The 23,417-nt window shown below is 44.0% G+C and overlaps 2 long non-coding RNA genes across 2 annotated transcripts in view; both read left to right on the top strand.

The window, feature by feature from the left end:
- The window catches only part of LOC142072122 (uncharacterized), a 338,428-nt gene that overhangs the window by 47,561 nt on the left and 267,450 nt on the right, over nt 1-23,417 (top strand). The window lies entirely within an intron of this gene.
- The window catches only part of LOC142072001 (uncharacterized), a 96,943-nt gene continuing 90,164 nt past the window's right edge, over nt 16,639-23,417 (top strand). Inside the window, exon 1 of the long non-coding RNA XR_012668285.1 lies at nt 16,639-16,881. This is a non-coding gene — a long non-coding RNA (uncharacterized LOC142072001). The remainder of the gene's footprint in view (nt 16,882-23,417) is intronic.

The raw sequence follows: 23,417 nt of genomic DNA, 5'->3' as shown, positions 1-23,417 counted from the left end.
AGTGACCAGGGAGACTGAAGTGTTCTCCTATTGGTTTTTGAATGTTATGATTCCTGATGTCAGATTTGTGTCCATTTATTCTTTTGCATAGAGACTGTCCGGTTTGGCCAATGTACATGGCAGAGGGGCCTTCCTGGCACATGATGGCATATATCACATTGGTAGATGTGCAGGTGAACGAGTCCCTGATGGTGTGGCTGATGTGGTTAGGTCCTATGATGGTGTCCCGTGAATAGATATTTGGACAGAGTTGGCATCGGGGTTTGTTACAGGGTTTGGTTCCTGGGTTGGTTTTTTTTTTATGTGTGGTGTGTGGTTGCTCGTGAGTATTTGCTTCAGGTTGGGGGGCTGTCTGTAAGCGAGGGCTGGCCTGTCCCCCAAGGTCTATGAGAGTGAGGGATCGTCCTTCAGGATAGGTTGTAGATCCTTGATGATGTGCTGGAGAGGTTTTAGTTGGAGGCTGAAGATGACGGTTAGTGGCGTTCTGTTACTTTCTTTGTTGGGCTTGTCTTGTAGTAGGTGACTTCTGGGTACCCTTCTGGCTCTGTCAATCTGTTTCTTCACTTCCCCAGGTGGGTATTGTAGTTGTAAGAATGTTTGATCGAGATCCTGTAGGTGTTTGTCTCTGTCTAAGGGATCGGAGCAAATGCAGTTGTATCTTAGAGCTTGACTGTAGACAATGGATCATGTGATGTGGTCTGGATGAAAGCTGGAGGCATGTAGGTAGGAACAGCGGTCAGTAGGTTTCCGGTATAGGGTGGTGGTTACGTGATCATCGCTTATTAGCACTGTAGTGTCTAGGAAGTGGACCTCTTGTGTGGACTGGTCCAGGCTGAGGTTGACGCTGACGTGGAAATTGTTGAAATCTTGGTGGAATTCCTCAAGGGCCTCCTTCCCATGGGTCCAGATGATGATGTCATCAATGTAGCACAAGTAGAGTTGGGGCGTAAGGGGACGAGAACTGAGGAAGCGTTGTTGTAAGTCAGCAAGACGTCCACTTCCTAGACACTACAGTGTCATCAATGTAGCACATCCATCCTAATTGAATTGGCCTCATTAGCACTGACCCTCCCCCCCATGGTATGGAAACTTCCATCTTTTCATGTGCTGTATATTTATACCTGCTCCTGTATTTTCCACTCCATGCATCTGATGAAGTGGATTCTGGCCCACGAAAGCTTATGCCCAAATAAATTTGTTAGTCTCTAAGGTGCCACAAGGACTCCTCGTTGTTTTTGCTGATACAAACTAACACCGCTACCACTCTGAAACTTATTCAGATCAATTTACCCAGAAGACCAGCCACACCAATGACAAGATGCTATGATGATGATTTTTGGGTACCACCAGTCATCTTGCTAGGACTTGGTGAATAGTTTGCTCACATATTAGATGAATAACATTGAATGAATTTGAGATTTTTCTAACATAATATTGTTTTTTTTCATTATTTGTCTAGCTGTAGTAATTGTGATCTGATCAGATTTCACTTCTGAATTTGCAAATATTGAATCAAATAACTGTACGATTTAGTCCTCTTCCTGATGGGGTTATATGTAATTTAGTTTTTAGTACAACTTGTAGAAAGGAATTATACGTTTTTGAAGGGTTTAGCCTAGCTTTTGTCAGGGAATGATGGGCTGTCAAAGTAAATAAAAGCGACCAGAGCTGAATGAAAGCTGTAATGCCTATCCCATGGGAAATTCTGATATTTCAGTATTTGTCTGTATCCCAATTTGGGACAAAGAGTTGAATATCCACTCTTGGTGGACAAAAGTTCCAAAAAACTTCAAGATGAAAATGATTAAACATTTTATTTCACTATTTTTGATTGAAACAAAACATTTCATCATTCCAAAATCAAAATATTTCATTTTAGTTTGTTGAACTGGCCCAAAACACTTTGTTTCAAGACAGTTCAACAACTGCATTTCCCTATTGTAACCTTCATGAGGCAATGCATCAGAGTTCAGGTTCCTGAGGCTCTCCACTCACGATGGGCCAGGCTCCCTGGCCAGACTACTACTGCCATGATATGCCTGCAGCCATGTCAGAGGGAAGATTGCTTTGGAACATGGGAGATGTCATCCAGCCAGGGAACTCAGCTCACAGGAGAAAATGGAGACCTGAACTACCACTTACATGAGACAATAGGCCGCGATAAGGAAATGCAGTTTAATATTGATCTGACTTGAAACTAAACATTTTGGGTCAAATCAACCCCAAACAATTATTTTCATTTGAATTTTCCAACAAAAATTGTAAGATTTGTGCAAAACTTGAATTTTTCCAGGGAAAAATTTGATTTTGTGGAAACTGCATTTTCCATCAGAAAACCATTCTGATGGAAAATTCCTGACGACATCTCTTAAGAAAAAACACTAAAAAAATTGGTCATTAAAAGATTAAAATTGGTGCTAACTTTCAGATACTAAGTGAATAAACTGCAGAGCAAGGTAAAAGCTCTTTGGTAGGCAGGTTTGTTACAAATTGTTAGGAGGACTTATTTCCTTTTGGGACCATTACACTGTTGCTATGACAACAGTTGCCATATGACTCAGCCTAAGAAATGTAAAATCATGGAAATGCTCTTCTTTAGCATATATGCATTTTTTTTTTGCATTTTCTACTGGGGGTTTTAACTGAAAAAAAGGAGTAACAGGACTGTCTATCTTAGATCGGAGGTGAGCAGGGTTATTTAAAAAAAACCCAGAGCTAGCCAAAAATAAATAACTAAAATCATATTAAGCCAAAAAAATATATTTTTTAAATTCTCATGGTTTTTTAGGGTCTGATTCATGACTTCTGGGGTTGGCAGTATTAGAGTTAATTTTCCCACCGCTTCAGCTAAACTTTTCTATGGTTTATCAACTTGTGGTTTACCTCCCTCCCTTGTTTTACACTAGATTTCACTTTGGATGTGATCACTTCAAATGAAGAAGGTAGAGTAACTGGCACTGCTTCACTTACCATTATAGTTAGCAGCTATGAAGTCCTTTCCAGCTTCAAAGAATGTCATAAACTCTGATTAAAAAAATACCCCACTGAGGTTTAGGAGTACAGATTTATACTCTGGTCAAGCTCCCCTGGTGGCTGTGTTTGGACCTACAAGCTGGGGCCATGTGCTTTGAACTTCGCCTAGGATGCTGGGTATGCTGGGGCTGGGTATGCTCCAGCACTGTTTCTGGCCTCTCCAGCAAATGTTCTGGGCACGGATTCTGTCTGATGCCCTTTCTGAAGGTGGGACCCCAATGCCCAGCTGCTCTTGCTCCCAGGACAAGTAGTGACCCCCCCCAATACACTTCTGTGAGGGAAAGGGGGTCAACTTTTATAAATTTGCTGAGGTGCCAGTTAAATTTTTAAAGCTGCAGCAGAACACAAAAAGGGCCATAGTGGGTCATGCCAATCGTCCATTTATCCCAGTATACTGTTGTCTGACAGTGGCCATTGCCAGATGATTCAGAAGCAATGACCAGAACAGGGCATTTATCAAGTGATCAATACCCTGTCTTCCAGTCCAAGTTTCTGGCAGTCAGACCATAGGTGCCAAGTTTCTAATCTGCCAGATGGTGCTCCCCACAGCTCCGCCCAGACCCCACCCCCACCTCTTCCTGCCCCTGCCTTGCGCCTTCCATGCCCAGTTCCGCCCCCTCCCCCGAACATGCTGCACCTTCACTCCACGCCCTCACTCTTCCCCCCCTTCTCCCCCCCCAGTGCCTCCTGACACAGCGAACAGCTGATCTGTGGCAGGCAGTAGGCACTGGAGGGAGGGGAAGGTTCTGGAATGAGGAGTCAGGGTGCGGGAGAGGGTCAGGGCTCTGGGCTGGGGGTGCAGGTTCTGGGGTGGGGCTGGGGATGAGAGGTTTGGGGTACAGGAGGGGCTCAGGGCTGGGGCAGGGGGTTGGGGTGCAGGAGGGGGGCAGGGCTCTGGGCTGGGGGTGCAGGTTCTGGGGTGGGGCTGGGGATGAGGGGTTTGGGGTGCAGGAGGGGCTCCAGGTTTGGGGGGGTCAGGGCTGGGGCAGGGCTCTGGGATGGGGGTGCAGGCTCTGGGGGAGTGCAGGAGGGGCTCCAGGTTGGGAGGGGTTAGGGTGTGGGACGGATGCAGGGCTTTGGGCTGTGAGTACAGGCTCTGGGGTGGGGCTGGGGATGAGAGGTTTGGGGTACAGGAGGGGCTCAGGGCTGGGGCAGGGGGTTGGGGTGCAGGAGGGGGGCAGGGCTCTGGGTTGCGGGTGCAGGCTCTGGGGTGGGGCCTGGGGATGAAGGGTTTGGGGTGCAGGTGGGGCTCCAGGTTGGGGGAGGCTCAGGGCTGGGGCAAGGGGTTGGAGTGCAGGGTTGAGGGTTGCGGGGTGGGGCTGGTAATTGAGGGGTTCAGGGTGTGTGTGGGGACTCAGGGCTGGGGCAGGGGGTTGGAGTAAAGGAGGGGGTCAGGGCTCGGGTTGCAGGCTCTGGGGTGGGGTCAGAGATGAGGGATTTGGGGTGCAGGAGGGGCTCCGGGTTTGGGGGGGCTCAGGGCTGCGGCAGGGGATTGGGGCATGAGGTTTGGGTGAGGACTTACCTCCAGGGGCTCCCGGTCAGTGGCGCAGTCAGGGTGCAGAGGCAGGCTTCCCATCTGTCCTGGCACTGCAGAATGCACCGCACCCCGGAAGCGGCCAGCAGTAGGTCCATCTCCTAGGCAGAGGTGCGTGGCTCTTGCCCGCAGGCACTGCCCTGCCCCTCCCCCAGCTCCCATTGGCTGGGAACCGGCTAATGGGAGTGTGGAACCGATGCTCGGGGCACGGGCAGTGCATGGAGCCTCTTGGCTCCCCTGCCTAGACTCTGGACCTGTTGCTGGCTGCTTCTGGGGCACAGTGTGGTGTCTGAACAGATAGGCACTAGCCTGCCTTAGCTGGGCATCACCGTTGATGGGACTTAGAATCATAGAATATCAGAGTTGGAAGGAACCTCAGGAGGTCATCTAGTCCAACTCCCTGCTCAAAGCAGGACCAGTCCCCAATTTTTGCCCCAGATCCCTAAATGGCCCCCTCAAGGATTGAACTCACAACCCTGGGTTTAGCAGGCCAATGCTCAAACTACTGAGCTATCCCTCCTTCTAACATCCTGGTCGGCAGTGCTGACCAGAGCCATTAGGGTCCCTGGGTGCTGAGCAAGGTGACCAAGGGCCTTACATGCCACGACCCAATACTGGGCCGCGACCCGAACTTTGAAAAACACTGGTGTAGACCAATGCAAAGAATTAATTTAGTTTCTCCACAATGGCCTTGTTTTCCTTGAGTGCTGCGTTAGCACCTTGATCGTTCAGTGGCCCCACTGATTGTTTGGCAGGCTTCCTGCTTCTGATGAACTTAAAGAAATTCTTACTGTTCGTTTTTGTGTGTGTTGCTAGTTGCTCTTCAAAATGTTTTTTGGCCTGCCTACTTATACTTTTACACTTGACTGGCCAGACTTTGTTTCTTTCTATTTTCCTCAGTAGGATTTGACTTCCAATTTTGAAAGGATGTCTTTTTGTCTTTAACTGCCTCTTTTACTCTGCTGTTTAGCCATGGTGGCATTTTTTTGGGTCCTCTTACTGTTTTTATTTTATTTTTAAATTTGGGGGTATGCATTTAGTTTGAGGTTCTGGTGTTTTTAAATGGTTTCCATGCAGCTTGCAGGCATTTCACCCTGGTGACTGTTTCTCTTCATTTAACTAGCTTCCTTATTTTTGTTTCCCCCTTTTGGAAGTTAAATACCAATGCATCTTTGGTATTTCACCCCATAAGGATGTTAAATTTAATTATGCTATGATCTCTCTTTCTGAGTGTTCAGCTATATTCACCTCTTGGACCAGATCCTGTGCTTCACTTAGGACTAAATCAAGAATTGCCTCTCCCTTTGTGGTTCCAGGGCTAGCTGTTCCAAAACAGCAATTATTCATGGTGTCTAGACATTTTATCTCTGCTTTCCGTCCTGAGATGACATGTACCCAGTCAGTATTGGGATAGTCAAAATCTCCCATTATTATTGGATTTTTTGTTTTTGTAGCCTCTCTAATCTTCCTGAGCATTTCACAATCAATATCACCAGCCTGATCAGGTGGTTGGTAGTATATTGCTCCTGCTATACTCTTAGAAATTCCAGGCTTGAAAAATATCCATAGAGATTCTATGGTATAGTTTGATTAATTTAAGAATTGGACTCTACTTTCTTTCATATGTAGTGTCACTCCCCCACTATTGCATCTTACTCTGTCATGCCTATCTATTTTGTACCCTGGTATTACCAGTATCCCATTGCAGAAACTTGGTGGAACAACGATAATCAATGCTTATTTTATCAATTTAATAATTTAATACCAGGCACTCAAGTTCACCCATGTTAGTATTTACACTGCTATCATTTATATACAAGCACTTATAAAATTTGTCAGTATTTAGTTGTCTGCTTTTATGTGATGTAATTGAATGGGACTCTTTTAAATATGACTATTTCTCTTCAGTTTCTGCTTTGGCAAGGCACTTCATTTGCCTCATCAGCCTCGCCATTTGTCCTGGGGTGGGGGGCAGAGGGAGAAGCACGGGGAGCTGGAGTAAGTCAGTTCTAGTCTGGAGGTTTTTAATTCTTTGCTTTGGTTTATTTTTTCCATATTTACAAGGTGGTCCTCAGTGTAGACCTGAGTAGTTCTCTTATGCAAAAAAGAAAATCCACAACACAAAAGAAATACGTTTCCTTTCCTCCTCCCTGGGCGTTGCCTTATTATGCTGGTTTCTGGTTACCAGCTCTTCCCCAAACAGAAATAAACTTGCATCCGATGAAGTGAGCTGTAGCTCACGAAAGCTCATGCTCAAATAAATTGGTAAGTCTCTAAGGTGCCACAAGTACTCCTTTTCTTTTTGCGAATACAGACTAACACGGCTGTTACTCTGAAACCAGAAATAAACTTGATTGTTTCCCCTGGAGGGATGAGAACAGTCTTTCACCCAGGAGAAGCCTTTTCTCTCTGCTGCCCTTAACCCTGCTGCAGCTTGTTTCTTTTCTCTCCTACCCCTGCCCCTCCCCCCGCCACCAAAAGAGAGTTTCTGAAAGATCAGGGGCAGTGCTTAACTGAACTCAGGTGTCTCTAATTAACATGAGGTAATCTCTTTTCAGCTCATGGGGAAAAGGGCCTTCATGGTTCTAGGACTGATAAACTTGCCATCCACCACTCTCTCATAGCTGTCAGGTCTGACTTTGTCACACTACCTGTACTTCATCAGTTTCTATCTTCTCCTCTTTTATTGGATACAGGATATAACAAACTAGTTTTGCCAATTTGGATAAATGTTATAGCCAATATAGAATGGAATCTAATAGGATAAACCTTTTATATTGAGCCAGGAAGCTCAAGCTTACTTATTTTAATGGTGGTTCTTTCCAGATCAATTTTTAACTTGGACAGTATTTCTCAGATCAGGACACTTGCTTATTATTAACAATTCAACAATTTCTTATTCACCCGGAACCACATTAGTACACAATTAGCAGATCACCACTCAAGTGTAGACACAACCAATGTTCTAGGCCTGTACTATGTACATAATGCAGTCTTACAAACAGTCATCAGAAATTAGAGCTAAGATGCAGCAGTTATACCAAGGAATAATGCAAGGTACCAAGATTTCTTATTACATTTACTCATGCTCATCTATCCTCAATTCTTTGGTGCCTAACACGCTTATCATGCTTCCAAAGATGCACTTGTCTTTAAGGCTGTGGTTACCAATGTTTGAATGGATTGGTCCGAAAGGGACAAGTCTGGATTATCAAAAGCAATTGCTTAAAGTTATTGTTTCAAACTCTTAGACCAATTTGTTTGGATTTATAAAGGAGTTAATAACTAAAATATGGTTATGTGAGGTCTCACTAGAGAGACTTATCAAGATAATCTACAGTTATCTATATTAAAGAAATAGATGTGAAATCTGTGAAATGAAATCTCACCACTTGTTCCTATCCTCTTAACCCTGGAATGCGGGAGAGTCCTTTCCATATAACTGGGCCAGGCATTGGTTGCACTTAGGATTCTGCAGCTTTTTGTTGGGTTCAGTCAACTCTCTTGACTGAGCATACGGAGACCACAGTTTTATCCACCGTCATTTCAGAACTCCTTGGAGAGGGCCAGCCTCTGATTTCTATTGGACAAGTTACCCCAAGTGAATGCTCGGATTTCAGCTCTCTGTTTCTCTGCTGCTTCCATTTGTATCCGGCAGATGGCATTAGTGTATAATAAATTTCTTCAGTTCTTTTCTTATTGGAGGCATTTTAAGTTTGATTCATTTCATGTTTGATTCATTTCAAGGATTGTATTTCATTATTAGCCCCAACGGTCAGTCAGGATCTCCCTTTTAAGCAATTTTCCAAAGTTATAATCTGGTTTATATCTTTTAACATTCCTTCTTCCTTGTGTCAGAAAATTCCTATTACTTCTAGAGCTAACAGTTCTTTACAATGAAAACCAACAACATCCCTTCTAAATTTGGAGGACATATTCCATATATTCTTTGATTGTACATCAGAATTTCTCATTATTTAAGACTTACAATAGAACAAGGGACATTATGAACATATAAAAGGATATAGATTAGACTCACAAGGCAAACAAATATTTTCTAACTTGGGGTGAATGATTATACATGTCATACTTGATTTACAAGGAAAACAATGAATAGTTTATTATTTGGGGAGAAAACATGGCTTGGATTTCTTGGGGTAACAGGTAGTTTGCCTAATTTGACCATCAGTCTTACAGCCAGTAATTTCTGATTTGCTTAGCTTGCAGCTTCCCCACTCATCTCTGAATTTAGTCACAATGTTCAATGAGACACTTTGCATAGGAAAGCAGGGTATGACCCAGACTTGGTAACTTGGAGTTCTTTTTAGTTATATTTGGAGGGAGGAAGAGGTTTTATCCATATGCAATTTGAGAGATTCTTGACTAGGTGATTAAGTTTATATTCTTGGGGAGAGGAACTCCCAACTTTGGCTGATCTTTGGGTCCTTAGACAAAATATCTCAGATGATATGAACCATTTTCTTATGGTCTTAACTTCTTAGGAGGATCCTATTCTTGGATAAACAGAGGTGGATAGCATTTTTAATTTTTGAGGGCCAGAAGGAATCAGCAATTATTAATCATTCAAGGCATTATCTGTTCTATATATCCCTTACACATTCCAGTAGCTTAAGCACACTCTTTCCCAGCACTTCTCATTGTGTGGGCACTCTGGTTTAAAGTTTCTGCTCTCTGGGACATGTGATAATTGAAGCAAATAAACACAGACTTTACAGAAGGTGTTCTAAAACCAATCTTTGGACAGTACAGATCTGGGCAGAACAATAAATATCTGTACGTCATTCGCTGCCTCAGTATCCTCAACACTCTTAAGCATTCTTTGGGATTTGGGTCAGTGTCTTTTCAGGGCTCCAGGTCCCCTGTGTTGGGCATCACTACCACAACTCATGGTAGGGGGCATCAAAAAGTGAATGATTTTTGTTTCAGTTCCATTTAATTTGACTAGAAAAATGTGTTTGAAAATTTTAGGAAAATTCTCACATTTCAACCGGCCCTAGCTGTAGCCAAATATTTTTTTATTGTACTCTTACCCACTAGAATTTAGGATGAATATTTCTGCTTTAAATCCCAGACTGGCCTCCATTTATCTTAGCTTGTAGTATGCTCCTGCAGCTGAGCAGAGGTGTTTGCATTAGCTAAACTGCCTTTTCCCCCTAGAGACCAGGTCACCCCTTTGAACTTCAATCTTTGCTAGGATGAGGTGTAACAGTCCTGAAGTCACTGAGCTTAGCATTGCAATGGTGTAGGGTTTATAGTGCTACCAAAACAAGCCATTAATTTGCTCTAGTACATATCCACCTATGGAGTCTAATCCTTTGTTGTTTGCATACTTACAGGGAAATGTAAATTGACCATGCACAGTGCATTTAAATTTACTTACATTTGCATTGAGCTGGCCTGGGAAATATGAGATAATTGTTAAATACAAAGAAACATTACTTTGTGCAGGTCTCTACAATACTATAACTGTCTAATGCCTTTTGTTGCCTGCAGTCAAATCTGTGACTGAGATGGAATAGAGACTTTGGAGCATACAAAAGTATGGTTTCAGAGTAACAGCTGTGTTAGTCTGTATTCGCAAAAAGAAAAGGAGTACTTGTGGCACCTTAGAGACTAACCAATTTATTTGAGCATGAGCTTTTGTGAGCTACAGCTCACTTCATCGGATGCATACTGTGGAAACTGCAGAAGACATTATATACACAGAGACCATGAAACAATACCTCCTCCCACCCCACTCTCCTGCTGGTAATAGCTTATCTAAAGTGATCATCAAGTTGGGCCATTTCCAGCACAAACCCAGGTTTTCTCACCCTCCGTCCCCCCCGCCCCCCCAAAACTCACTCTCCTGCTGGTAATAGCCCATCCAAAGTGATCACTCTCTTTAAAATGTGTATGATAATCAAGGTGGGCCATTTCCAGCACAAATCCAGGTTTTCTCACCCCCCCCACCCCCCTCCAAAAACCACACACACAAACTCACTCTCCTGCTGGTAATAGCTCATCCAGAGCGACCACTCTCCCTACAATGTGCATGATAATGAAGGTGGGCCATTTCCAGCACAAATTTAGGTTTTTTCACCCCCCCACTCCCATACACCCACAAACTCACTCTCCTGCTGGCAATAGCTCATCCAAACTGACCACTCTCCTTACAATGTGCATGATAATCAAGGTGGGCCATTTCCAGCATAAATCCAAGTTTAACCAGAACGTCGGGGGGAGGGGGTAGAAAAAAACAAGGGGAAATAGGCTACCTTGCATAATGACTTAGCCACTCCCAGTCTCTATTTAAGCCTAAATTAATAGTATCCAATTTGCAAATGAATTCCAATTCAGCAGTTTCTCGCTGGAGTCTGGATTTGAAGTTTTTTTGTTGTAAGATAGCGACCTTCATGTCTGTGATTGCGTGACCAGAGAGATTGAAGTGTTCTCCGACTGGTTTATGAATGTTATAATTCTTGACATCTGATTTGTGTCCATTTATTCTTTTACATAGAGATTGTCCAGTTTGACCAATGTACATGGCAGAGGGGCATTGCTGGCACATGATGGCATATATCACGTTGGTGGATGTGCAGGTGAACGAGCCTCTGACAGTGTGGCTGATGTTATTAGGCCCTGTGATGGTGTCCCCTGAATAGATATGTGGGCACAGTTGGCAACGGGCTTTGTTGCAAGGATAGATTCCTGGGTTAGTGGTTCTGTTGTGTGGTATGTGGTTGTTGGTGAGTATTTGCTTCAGGTTGGGGGGATGTCTGTAGGCAAGGACTGGCCTGTCTCCCAAGATTTGTGAGAGTGTTGGGTCATCCTTCAGGATAGGTTGTAGATCCTTAATAATGCGTTGGAGGGGTTTTAGTTGGGGGCCGAAGGTGACGGCTAGTGGCGTTCTGTTATTTTCTTTGTTAGGCCTGTCCTGTAGTAGGTGACTTCTGAGAACTCTTCTGGCTCTATCAATCTGTTTCTTCACTTCCGCAGGTGGGTATTGTAGTTGTAAGAATGCTTGATAAAGATCTTGTAGGTGTTTGTCTCTGTCTGAGGGGTTGGAGCAAAGGCGGTTGTATCGCAGAGCTTGGCTGTAGACGATGGATCGTGTGGTGTGGTCAGGGTGAAAGCTGGAGGCATGGAGGTAGGAATAGCGGTCAGTAGGTTTCCGGTATAGGGTGGTGTTTATGTGACCATTGTTTATTAGCACTGTAGTGTCCAGGAAGTGGATCTCTTGTGTGGATTGCACCAGGCTGAGGTTGATGGTGGGATGGAAATTGTTGAAATCATGGTGGAATTCCTCAAGGGCTTCTTTTCCATAGCGCAAGTAGAGTCGGGGCGTTAGGGGCCGAGAGCTGAGGAAGCGTTGTTCTAAGTCAGCCATAAAAATGTTGGCATACTGTGGGGCCATGCGGGTACCCATAGCAGTGCCGCTGATCTGAAGGTATACATTGTCCCCAAATGTAAAATAGTTATGGGTAAGGACAAAGTCACAAAGTTCAGCCACCAGGTTAGCCGTGACATTATCGGGGATAGTGTTCTTGACGGCTTGTAGTCCATCTTTGTGTGGAATGTTGGTGTAGAGGGCTTCTACATCCATAGTGGCCAAGATGGTGTTATCAGGAAGATCACCGATGGATTGTAGTTTCCTCAGGAAGTCAGTGGTGTCTCAAAGGTAGCTGGGAGTGCTGGTAGCGTAGGGCCTGAGGAGGGAGTCTACATAGCCAGACAATCCTGCTGTCGGGTGCCAATGCCTGAGATGATGGGGTGCCCAGGATTTCCAGGTTTATGGATCTTGGGTAGTAGATAGAATATCCCAGGTCAGGGTTCCAGGGGTGTGTCTGTGCGGATTTGATCTTTTGCTTTTTCAGGAAGTTTCTTGAGCAAATGCTGTAGTTGCTTTTGGTAACTCTCAGTGGGATCATAGGGTAATGGCTTGTAGAAAGTGGTGTTGGAGAGCTGCCTAGCAGCCTCTTGTTCATATTCTGACCTATTCATGATGACAACAGCACCTCCTTTGTCAGCCTTTTTGATTATGATGTCAGAGTTGTTTCTGAGGCTGTGGATGGTTTTTGGAGGGGGTTGGGGGGGTGAGAAAACCTGGATTTGTGCTGGAAATGGCCCACCTTGATTATCATACACATTTTAAAGAGAGTGGTCACTTTGGATGGGCTATTACCAGCAGGAGAGTGAGTTTGTGTTGCGGGGGGCGGAGGGTGAGAAAACCTGGATTTGTGCTGGAAATGGCCCAACTTGATGATCACTTTAGATAAGCTATTACCAGCAGGAGAGTGGGGTGGGAGGAGGTATTGTTTCATGGTCCACAGACCTGGCTTCTAGTCCCGTGGGGCCTTACTTTTGCTTTCGTGTATAGTTCGTTTATGCCTGGATATTGCAGTGTGACTAAGTTCAGGTATAATTTTTAGTATTACAGAATACTGAGGGTTTTAGTTCTATCTAATAGACTTGTTTTCTGTGTAACATGGAACATGAAAGATGCTAACGTTTAAAAATGTGTGTAGCTATTTTTTCTGTTTGTTGTGTAATGCTTTGGCCTGTGAAAAAGAAGAGACTTATTTTGCTTTCTAACTCATAAAAAACGATAAAGGGGGAAGTCGTAAGCATTTCTATAGCATTCTTTTCTGTAGTATCTGAAATATAGCAAACTTCATTAAATATAAATTTGTTTAAAAAATGCAAGAAACTTTTGGTGTATGACAAGTTTCTATTTTTACTATGTCAACTATATTTTACTAAGTGTATGAAGTTTTGTAACAGCTCTTGTTTTTTTCTTTTTAATTGTATTCAGTTTTTCTTTGACTCTTTCCTTGACCTGTTACTCCTTCCCAGAAAACCAATGCCTATTTACTACTTCAGTTTACCTGGAGAGGCCAATCAGCATTGCTTTCACTTCTCCTTTCGGAGTTTCAGCATAAATGCAGAAATCTGAACAGTTTATGAGCACAGGTAATTCTGGTGGTTTATGCTTGTCCAACAGTGCAACCAGCTTTTGGTGGAAATAGCTTGAACATTGTGATTCATAATTAAGGAGCTGCAATTCCAGCTACTCCTTCTGATCTGTCATGCTTGTTGTTTTTCTATATAACCACATGGCTGAGCTATTGTCACACTGGTCTGAAATTGGGATCTTCCTGTTAAATATAAATACTCCTGAAAATTCTACCTTTGAATGAGAGGCTAGTTTTATTCATCTCTGGGCATCTTATTAAGAAATATTTAATTACATGGATGGTTTTAAATTGTGCCATTTTCATTATACACTTTCTAGCTATGGAATTATTATTGATTCATCTAGAGAACCTGTGTGCAAGGGATGCATTAACCAGATGATGTGTGGAAGGCAGACTTGTTTATTTTCTGCAAAAGAGAACAAATGACAAACTGCTAGAGAGAAATAAGCCTTTTCAAATCCAAAAGTGAGAACACACTTTTAATATTTGAGTAGCTAAAATGCAGAAATTTGTTTGATTCAAAGACAGAGGGAAAACGGAGTCTAGGAGAACAAGCTGGCTCAGACAGGCTGTCTGCAACTGAACAACATAACAGAGCTAGAGACAACTTCAGAGCTATCAGCATAACACTCAGAGTTTAGTAGGTGGCTAAACTTCGCTGAAAGAATCTTTTGCACCCTTTGACATCTGGGCACCAGGATGCTTGCCAACCAAAAAGAAAGGGTGCCAGAATGTGTTGGAATGAATGGAACTCAGCATATCAATATACTATGGTATTTGTGTGATGTGAGTATAGCTGAACTGTGTTTTAAATCAATAAGAACATAAGAATGGCCATACTGGGTTAGACGAAAGGTCCATCCAGCCCAGTATCCCGTCTACCAACAGTGGCCAATTCCAGGTGCCCCAGAGGGAGTGAACCTAACAGGTAATGATCAAGTGATCTCTCTCCTGCCATCCATCTCCGCCCTCTGACAAACAGAGGCTAGGGACACCATTCCTTACCCATCCTGGCTAATAGCCATTAATGGACTTAACCTCCATGAATTTATCCAGTTTTCTTTTAAACCCTGTGATAGTTCTAGCCTTCACAACCTCCTCAGGCAAGGAGTTCCACAGATTGACTGTGCGCTGAGTAAAGAAGAACTTCCTTTTATTTGTTTTAAACCTGCTACCCATTAATTTCATTTGGTGGTCCCTAGTTCTTATATTATGGGAACAAGTAAATAATTTTTCCTTATTCACTTTCTCCACACCACTCGTGATTTTATATACCTCTATCATTTCCCCCCTTAGTCTCCTCTTTTCCAAGCTGAAAAGTCCCATCCTCCTTAATATCTCCTCATATGGGACCCGTTCCAACCCCCTAATCATTTTAGTTGCCCTTTTCTGAACCTTTTCTAATGCCAGTATATCTTTTGAGATGAGGGGACCACATCTGTACACAGTATTCAAGATGTGGGCATACCAGGGATTTATATAAGGGCAATAAGATATTCTCCGTCTTATTCTCTATCCCTTTTTTAAATGAAAATACAGAACAAGCAATTAAAATAACAAGGCTACTGTGTGAATACTCAGTTTTTTCTCTGATGTTTACTTAGCCCTGGTCTACTCTAGGACTTTAGGTCAAATTTAGCAGCGTTAAATTGATGTAAACCTGCACCCGTCCACACGATGAAGCCCTTTATTTCGACTTAAAGGGCTCTTAAAATCAATTTCCTTACTCCACCCCTGACAAGTGGATTAGCACTTAAATCAGCCTTGCCGGGTCGAATTTGGGGTACTGTGGACACAATTCGACGGTATTGGCCTCCGGGAGCTATCCCAGGGTGCTCCACTGTGACTGCTCTGGACAGCACTCTCAACTCAGATGCACTGGCCAGGTAGACAGGAAAAGAACCGTGAACTTTTGAATCTCATTTCCTGTTGGGCCAGCGTGGCAAGCTGCAGGTGACCATGCAGAGCTCATCAGCAGAGGTGACCATGATGGAGTCCCAGAATCGCAAAAGAGCTCCAGCATAGACTGAACTGGAGGTACGGGATCTGATCGCTGTATGGGGAGAGGAATCAGTGCTGTCAGAACTCCGTTCCAGTTTTCAAAATGCCAAAACCTTTGTCAAAATCTCGGACAGAGGCCATAACAGGGATCCGAAGCAGTGCCGCGTGAAACTTAAGGAACTGAGGCCAGCCTACCAGAAAACCAGAGAGGTGAACGGCTTCTCCGGGTCACAGCCCCAAACATGCCGCTTCTATGATGAGCTGCATGCTATTTTAGGGGGTTCAGCCACCACTGCCCCAGCTGTGTTGTTTGACTCCTTCAATGGAGATGGAGGCAACATGGAAGCAGGTTTTGGGGACGAAGAAGAAGAAGATGATGATGATGATGAGGTTGTAGATAGCTCACAGCAAGCAAGCGGAGAAACCGGTTTTCCCGACAGCCAGGAACTGTTTCTCACCCTGGACCTGGAGCCAGTACCCCCCAAACCCACCCAAGGCTGCCTCCTGGATCCGGCAGGCGGAGAAGGGACCTCCGGTGAGTGTACCTTTTAAAATACTATACATGGTTTAAAAGCAAGCATGTGAAAGGATTAATTTGCCCTGGCATTCGCGGCTCTCCTGGATGTACTCCCAAAGCCTTTGTAAAAGGTTTCTGGGGAGGGCAGCCTTATTGCGTCCTTCATGGTAGGACACTTTACCACTCCGGGTCAGTAACACGTACTCGGGAATCATTGTACAACAAAGCATTGCAGTGTATGTTTGCTGGCGTTCAAACAACATCCGTTCTTTATCTCTCTGTGTTATCTTCAGGAGAGTGAGATACCATTCATGGTCACCTGGTTGAAATAGGGTGCTTTTCTTCAGAGGACACTCAGAGGAGCCCGTTCCTGCTGGGCTGTTTGCCTGTGGCTGAACAGAAATGTTCCCCGCTGTTAGCCACGGGGAGGGGGGAGGGTTGAGGGGGTAGCCACACGGTGGGAGGAGGCAAAATGCGACCTTGTAACGAAAGCACATGTGCTATGTATGTAATGTTAACAGCAAGGTTTACCCTGAAAGAGTGTAGCCACTGTTTTATAAAATGTGTCTTTTTAAATACCGCTGTCCCTTTTTTTTCTCCACCAGCTGCATGTGTTTCAATGATCACAGGATCTTCTCCTTCCCAGAGGCTAGTGAAGATTAGAAAGAAAAAAAACGCACTTGTGATGAAATGTTCTCTGAGCTCATGCTGTCCTCCCACACTGACAGAGCACAGACGAATGCGTGGAGGCAAATAATGTCAGAGTGCAGGAAAGCACAAAATGACCGGGAGGAGAGGTGGCGGGCTGAAGAGAGTAAGTGGCGGGCTGAAGACACGGCTGAAGCTCAAATGTGGCGGCAGCGTGATGAGAGGAGGCAGGATTCAATGCTGAGGCTGCTGGAGGATCAAGCCAGTATGTTCCAGTGTATGGATGAGCTGCAGCAAAGGCAGCTGGAGCACAGACTGCCACTACAGCCCCTGGGTAACCAACCACCCTCCTCCCCAAGTTCCATAGCCTCCACACCCAGACGTCCAAGAACGCGGTGAGGGGGCCACTGGCCAACCAGCCACTCCGCCACAGAGGATTGCCCAAAAAAAAGAAGGCTGGCATTCAATAAATTTTAAAGTTGTAAACTTTTAAAGTGCTGTGTGGCATTTTTCTTCCCTCCTCCACCACCCCTCCTGGGCTACCTTGGTAGTCATCCCCTTATTTGTGTGATGAATGAATAAAGAATGCATGAATCTGAAGCAACAATGACTTTATTGCCTCTGCAAGCGGTGATTGAAGGGAGGAGAGGAGGGTGGTTAGCTTACAGGGAAGTAGAGTGAACCAAGGGGCGGGGGGTTTCATCAAGGAGAAACAAAGAGAACTTTCACACCGTAGCCTGGCCAGTCATGAAACTGGTTTTGAAAGCTTCTCTGATGCGTACCGCGCCCTCCTGTGCTCTTCTAACCGCCCTGGTGTCTGGCTGCATGTAACCAGCAGCCAGGCGATTTGCCTCAACCTCCCACCCCACCATAAACATCTCCCCTTTACTCTCATAGATATTGTGGAGCACACAGCAAGCAGTAATAACAGTGGGAATATTGGTTTCGCTGAGGTCTAAGCGAGTCAGTAAACTGCGCCAGCGCGCCTTTAAACATCCAAATGTACATTCTACCACCATTCTGCACTTGCTCAGCCTGTAGTTGAACAGCTCCTGACTACTGTCCAGGCTGCCTGTGTACGGCTTCATGAGCCATGGCATTAAGGGGTAGGCTGGGTCCCCAAGGATACATATAGGCATTTCAACATCCCCAACAGTTATTTTCTGGTCTGGGAATAAAGTCCCTTCCTGCAGCTTTTGAAACAGACCAGAGTTCCTGAAGATGCGAGCATCATGCACCTTTCCCGGCTATCCCACGTTGATGTTGGTGAAACGTCCCTTGTGATCCACCAGAGCTTGCAGCACTATTGAAAAGTACCCCTTGCGGTTTATCGTACTCGCAGGCTTGGTGCTCCGGTGCCAAGATAGGGATATGGGTTCCGTCTATGGCCCCACCACAGTTAGGGAATCCCATTGCAGCAAAGCCATCCACTATGACCTGCACATTTCCCAGGGTCACTACCCTTGATATCAGCAGATCTTTGATTGCGTGGGCTACTTGCATCACAGCAACCCCCTCAGTAGATTTGCCCACTCCAAATTGATTCCCAACTGACCGGTAGCTGTCTGGCGTTGCAAGCTTCCACAGGGCTATCTCCACTCGCTTCTCAACTGTGAGGGCTGCTCTCATCTTGGTATTCATGCGCTTCAGGGCAGGGGAAAGCAAGTCACAAAGTTCCATGAAAGTGCCCTTACGCATGCGAAAGTTTCGCAGCCACTGGGAATCATCCCAGACCTGCAACAGTATGCGGTACCGCCAGTCTATGCTTGTTTCCTGAGCCCAGAATCGGCGTTCCACAGCATGAACCTGCCCCATTAGCACCATGATGCATGCATTGGCAGGGCCCATGCTTTCAGAGAAATCTGTGTCCATGTCCTGATCACTCACGCGACCGTACTGACGTCGCCTACTCGCCCGGTATCGCTCTGCCAGGTTCTGGTGCTGCATATACTGCTGGATAATGCGTGTGGTGTTTAATGTGCTCCTAATTGCCAAAGTGAGCTGAACGGCCTCCATGCTTGCCTTGGTATGGCGTCCTCACAGAAAAAAGGCGCGGAAAGATTGTCTGCCGTTGCTCTGACGGAGGGAGGGGCGACTGACGACATGGCTTACAGGGTTGGCTTACAGGGAATTAAAATCAACAAAGGGGGTGGCTTTACATCAATGAGTATTTCAGGCAGGACTTCACGGAGGGTTCCAATAAGAAATGGTGCACCTAAGTAATTGTTCTTATTGAAACAAGCAGGTTGCTCTGGCCTCTGATTGATACATGGCTAGATTTACCTCGCTGCACCTTCTCTGTGGGTGACCGCACAGTGTGACCTAGAGGAATGAGTCCCCTAGACGGGGGAGGGAGGGAAGCAAATGAGTACAAAACAAATCTGGTCTATTTTTTGTTTTGATCCACTCCATCTATCTTTTACATCTTTGGCTGGCAGCAGATGGTGCAGAAGGACTGCAAGCCATCCACATCTCATGGCTTCTCGGCAGAGGACGGTGCAGTAGGACTGCTAGCCATCCTCATCTCTTGCCTGCCTGGCAGAAGATGGTACAGTAGGACTGCTAGCAATCCGTATCGCCTGACTGCTCACCATAAGATGGTTCAGTAGGACTGACTGCAGGACTAAAGAGAATGACCTGATCAAGTCACTCCAACTTTAATCCCTGCGCACATGTCTGCCCAGGCGCTCCTGGCCAACATGGCCAGGAGCATCTCGGACATGACGATGACGGCTACCAGTCGTACTGTACCGTCTGCTGCCACAAGGCAATGGGTTGATGCTGCTGTGTAGCAATGCAGTACCACGTCCGTCAGCACCCAGGAGACATACGGTGACGGTTACCTGAGCAGGCTCCATGCTTGCTGTGGTATGGCGTCTGCACAGGTAACTCAGGAAAAAAGGCGCGAAACGATTGTCTGCCCTTGCTTTCACGGAGGGAGGGAGGGAACGGGGGCCTGACGATATGTACCCAGAACCACCCGTGACAATGTTTTAGCCCCATCAGGCGTTGGGATCTCAACCCAGAATTCCAATGGGCAGCGGAGACTGTGGGAACTGTGGGATAGCTACCCACAATGCAACACTCCGGAAGTCGACTCTAGCCTCGGTACTGTGGAATCACTCCGCCGAGTTAATGCACTTAGAGCATTTTCTGTGGGGACACACACACTCGAATATATAAAACTGATTTCTAAAAAACCGAATTCTATAAATTCGACCTAATTTCGTAGTGTAGACATAGCCTTAATGATATTTGTTTCTCTATTAAAGAGCAGTTGACAAATCATAGGAAACTGAAAAGCATTCTGTTCAGAACTCGTTGTTGTCCCCCCCACCTGCTTTTTAAAAAACAAAGTCCTGTTTCCATGCAAAAGGAACTTTTTTAAAGATAATCTGCTTCTTCTGTGTATTCCGTACCTGAAGTCACAATCCTGTTTTGATGTTCTAATAGTCTAAAACAAAGTAATGTTACTTCAGAAGAGGATTAAACAGCAGGGGCAGATGAACGCCAAAGGAACTAGGTAATATGAACATCCAAATAACCCTAATAATAAAAAAAAGGATGTGGAAAAACATATGCATATGTCATGTAAGATACTGAATCTGAATACTTCCCACGCCATCAGACATTGCGTAGGGCATGAACAAGGCTCTATCATCCTTATCTATCGTGCAGTTTGCTGGAATGGCTACCTTGTTCTGTTTCTGTAACTTAACTTTTTTTTTTTTTAACGAGGATAGGTTGTTAGCCTGTCACTCAGCCCCCAACCTGGAGGGCCAATGGACTGCTTTTTATCTGGTCCCTACCCTTAAACTTGTCTGGCTTGGGTGGCCCAACCAGGAGTTAAAACTCCCACCAGCATAGCTCTCAGTCACTAGAACATCAGGTGCAGTTCCCAGGAAAGGATAAGATACTGTGCAAGAATTATTCTCTTTCAAAGTTTGCAAAGTTTTCTGTAAGGTGTCAGTGGCTTTGTTAAACAGAGCCGATAAGAACAGAGGCTTTGTCCTGAAGTGAATGTCACTGGGGGATATTTCATATTAGCAGACATAATGGGGTAGGATAAAAGGATGCTATTGTTTTAATTATGTTGACATTACAGTATAAGAAAGGGCAAGTGGAAAGATCACTTACTATCAGACACTTCGTACCATCATGGTTTCTGTGCTGACAGTTAGCTTTTTGTTCCTTCTGTTTAAATATTTAGATATTGTTTGGCCTCCTTTTCAATAGTTCTGTGCTCCTTACATAGATTTGCTAGTTGGGCTGTTATATTTGATAGTCTTATGGATTAATAGGGAGCCAGCAGAGAAAACAGGTTCATGTCATTTAAGGTATTTCACTATTACAGAGACGTAATGCCATGAAAGAAAAGCTGATTACTGGATAGTGAAGGTGAATTCAGAAAGCTCACCTGTTCAGTCATCGTCTATGATAGAGATGGTGTAAATTAGTTTGTAGTAGGAGTGCATTAACTCTTTTGTATAAAATTGAGACTAATTGGAACCTTAGCATCAAACTTCAAAACTGAATTGTTTGAGTTTTGATCTGTTTAACAATAGTGCTAATGTGTAAACTTGGTGGGAGGAAAGAAGGGATGAGTGAATGAAACAGAACACCACTTTCAGCTATAGTAATGACTGTGAGTATTATGTATGCATTCTCAATTTGAGCCCAGTACACCACTATATCATTAAGGATATGTATATATATAAGAACTCACATCATGCCAGATGCTTTCTAGAGATGAGTTTGTGGAATCCATTAGAGACTCCAGACAGAATAATCAATACTTTTTAGTCACTGTTTCATTTTATATTCTTTTATCCTGTTTGTGCTTTTCTCATCTGTCCTACATCAGTGTGTTAACTGTTGGTGTAATGTCACTGTTGCAAATCAAACTAGCAGCTTCAATTCCAGATGCCTTCCCCTGAATGTTTTGGATTAACTTGCAGACGGGATATCCAAAAAGAAAGATCAACAGCTTGTTTCCCCCCCTAAATATAAAGGCAGAAGCATGCAAATTCCATCCCCCCACAACACCTCTGCCCCATAGAAATACAGATGCATCAGTGTAAGGAGAGTCCCTTAAATGTCTTGAACAGCCATTCACTTTAAACTGTAGTTCAGTAAGTAATTAATTTGAGGTCACACTAGTTTCTACATAGCGATCATTAGAAAGTTATTTAGCACAGGTGTTTGCTCATTTCTCTCATGGAGAACTATTAAATAAAGAGAAACTGCAGCTTAATGGGCAATAAACCCACTCTTGCACCTGTGTGCTATACTTTGACTAGAGGTGGTGCACTAGATTGTATAATTAACCCAGAGGTGTTTAATGCTGCTGGATCAAAATATGATAGATAAATTTCTTAGTAGTTGCTTAATAAAAAAATAAGTATAAGAATTTCCATGGTAGTTCTTATACTAGTATCAGAGTGTACACTGCTTGCAGTTTCTGCAACCATAGTTAACACATTCAAACCTGTTAAGAAATTATATATTTTTAATTTTAAATAAATGCATATATATGTGAGGTAAAAAGTGAGAGAGGTTCTGGATTGACAGCTATAGAAACTAAAACGGACAACAGAACAAAGGTAGTTGCTGAGTCAAGAGCCTTTACGCAGCTTCACTTTACTGCCTCAAGTCTCTTCTAGATGGAATATGAGGTACCCTATGTAACCTGTGGCTTGAAACTGTTAACAAGGCACCAATTTTTTGTAGGTACATTCAAATTGCTATATTGGAAAAATGCCCGTGGTCCATCTTGTTTAACATCCTGTTTAGTCGCCAGTACCAGATACACCAGGAGAAGTCGCAAGAATACCTCTAATGTTTATTGGGGAAGTTTGTTTCTTATCGCTCTGTGTTTGGTTCAAGTATGTCTTTTATTTTATGTAATATAACTGAATATGTTCTCATTATTGAAATAAATATTTAATCCTTCTAAGAGAGGCAAAGGTCAGAGAGGTAATAGTTCCTTTCAGACCAACTTGTCCAGTAGAAGATGTTGCCTCCCCATCTTGCCCCTCTCATATCCTGGGACCAACACAACTGGAACATCACTGCAAATAATAAGCTTTCTAAGTTGCTGGTCTCTATCTTATGGCAGAAAGTTCCACTGGTTAGTTATTCATTGTGATAAAAGGGTTTCTTTGTCCGTTTTAAATGTTGCTTTACATGCTAAGATGGGTGTTTGATAAATGACTTTTGATGATAAATTCAACCATTTTAGGTGATACTGAAGTAAGGCTCAGAAGTGTATGTATCAGGATCCCTCCTTGTGCCATTATTAAGGATGAGTGCAACATTTGCTTCCCTCCAATCATTTGGGAAAGCAGAAGATTTTAATGAGTTTATTTTTTATTAGGAGTTCAGTCATTTCATTTCTTCAAAACTGTCAGACAAAAATCCTCTGGTCTTTAGCAACCCATCACAATCTATGGTGATGTAGTACCTGAGTATGAAGAATTGGACTAAGATGTTTGACACACTTCATGTATGCCACCAAAAAGTTTATGGGTTAAGTCAATGGAAAGGAAGACTGCTGAGTGCCATTCAGGATCAGACCCTAAAACTGGTGAGGTAGAACTCAAAGGCTTTATATCATCTGGACAAATACCATTAGCCATGCAATCCTCCAGCTGTCCTAATTAGCATTTTAAAAAAAATGAATGGTTTTCAAGCAGGCTAATGACAA

This window comes from Caretta caretta, chromosome 5 (genome assembly GCF_965140235.1).
Source record: "Caretta caretta isolate rCarCar2 chromosome 5, rCarCar1.hap1, whole genome shotgun sequence".
Lineage (NCBI taxonomy): Eukaryota > Metazoa > Chordata > Testudines > Cheloniidae > Caretta > Caretta caretta.
Note: the sequence above shows the minus strand (reverse complement) of the source record. Positions and strands in the feature narration are given on the sequence as shown.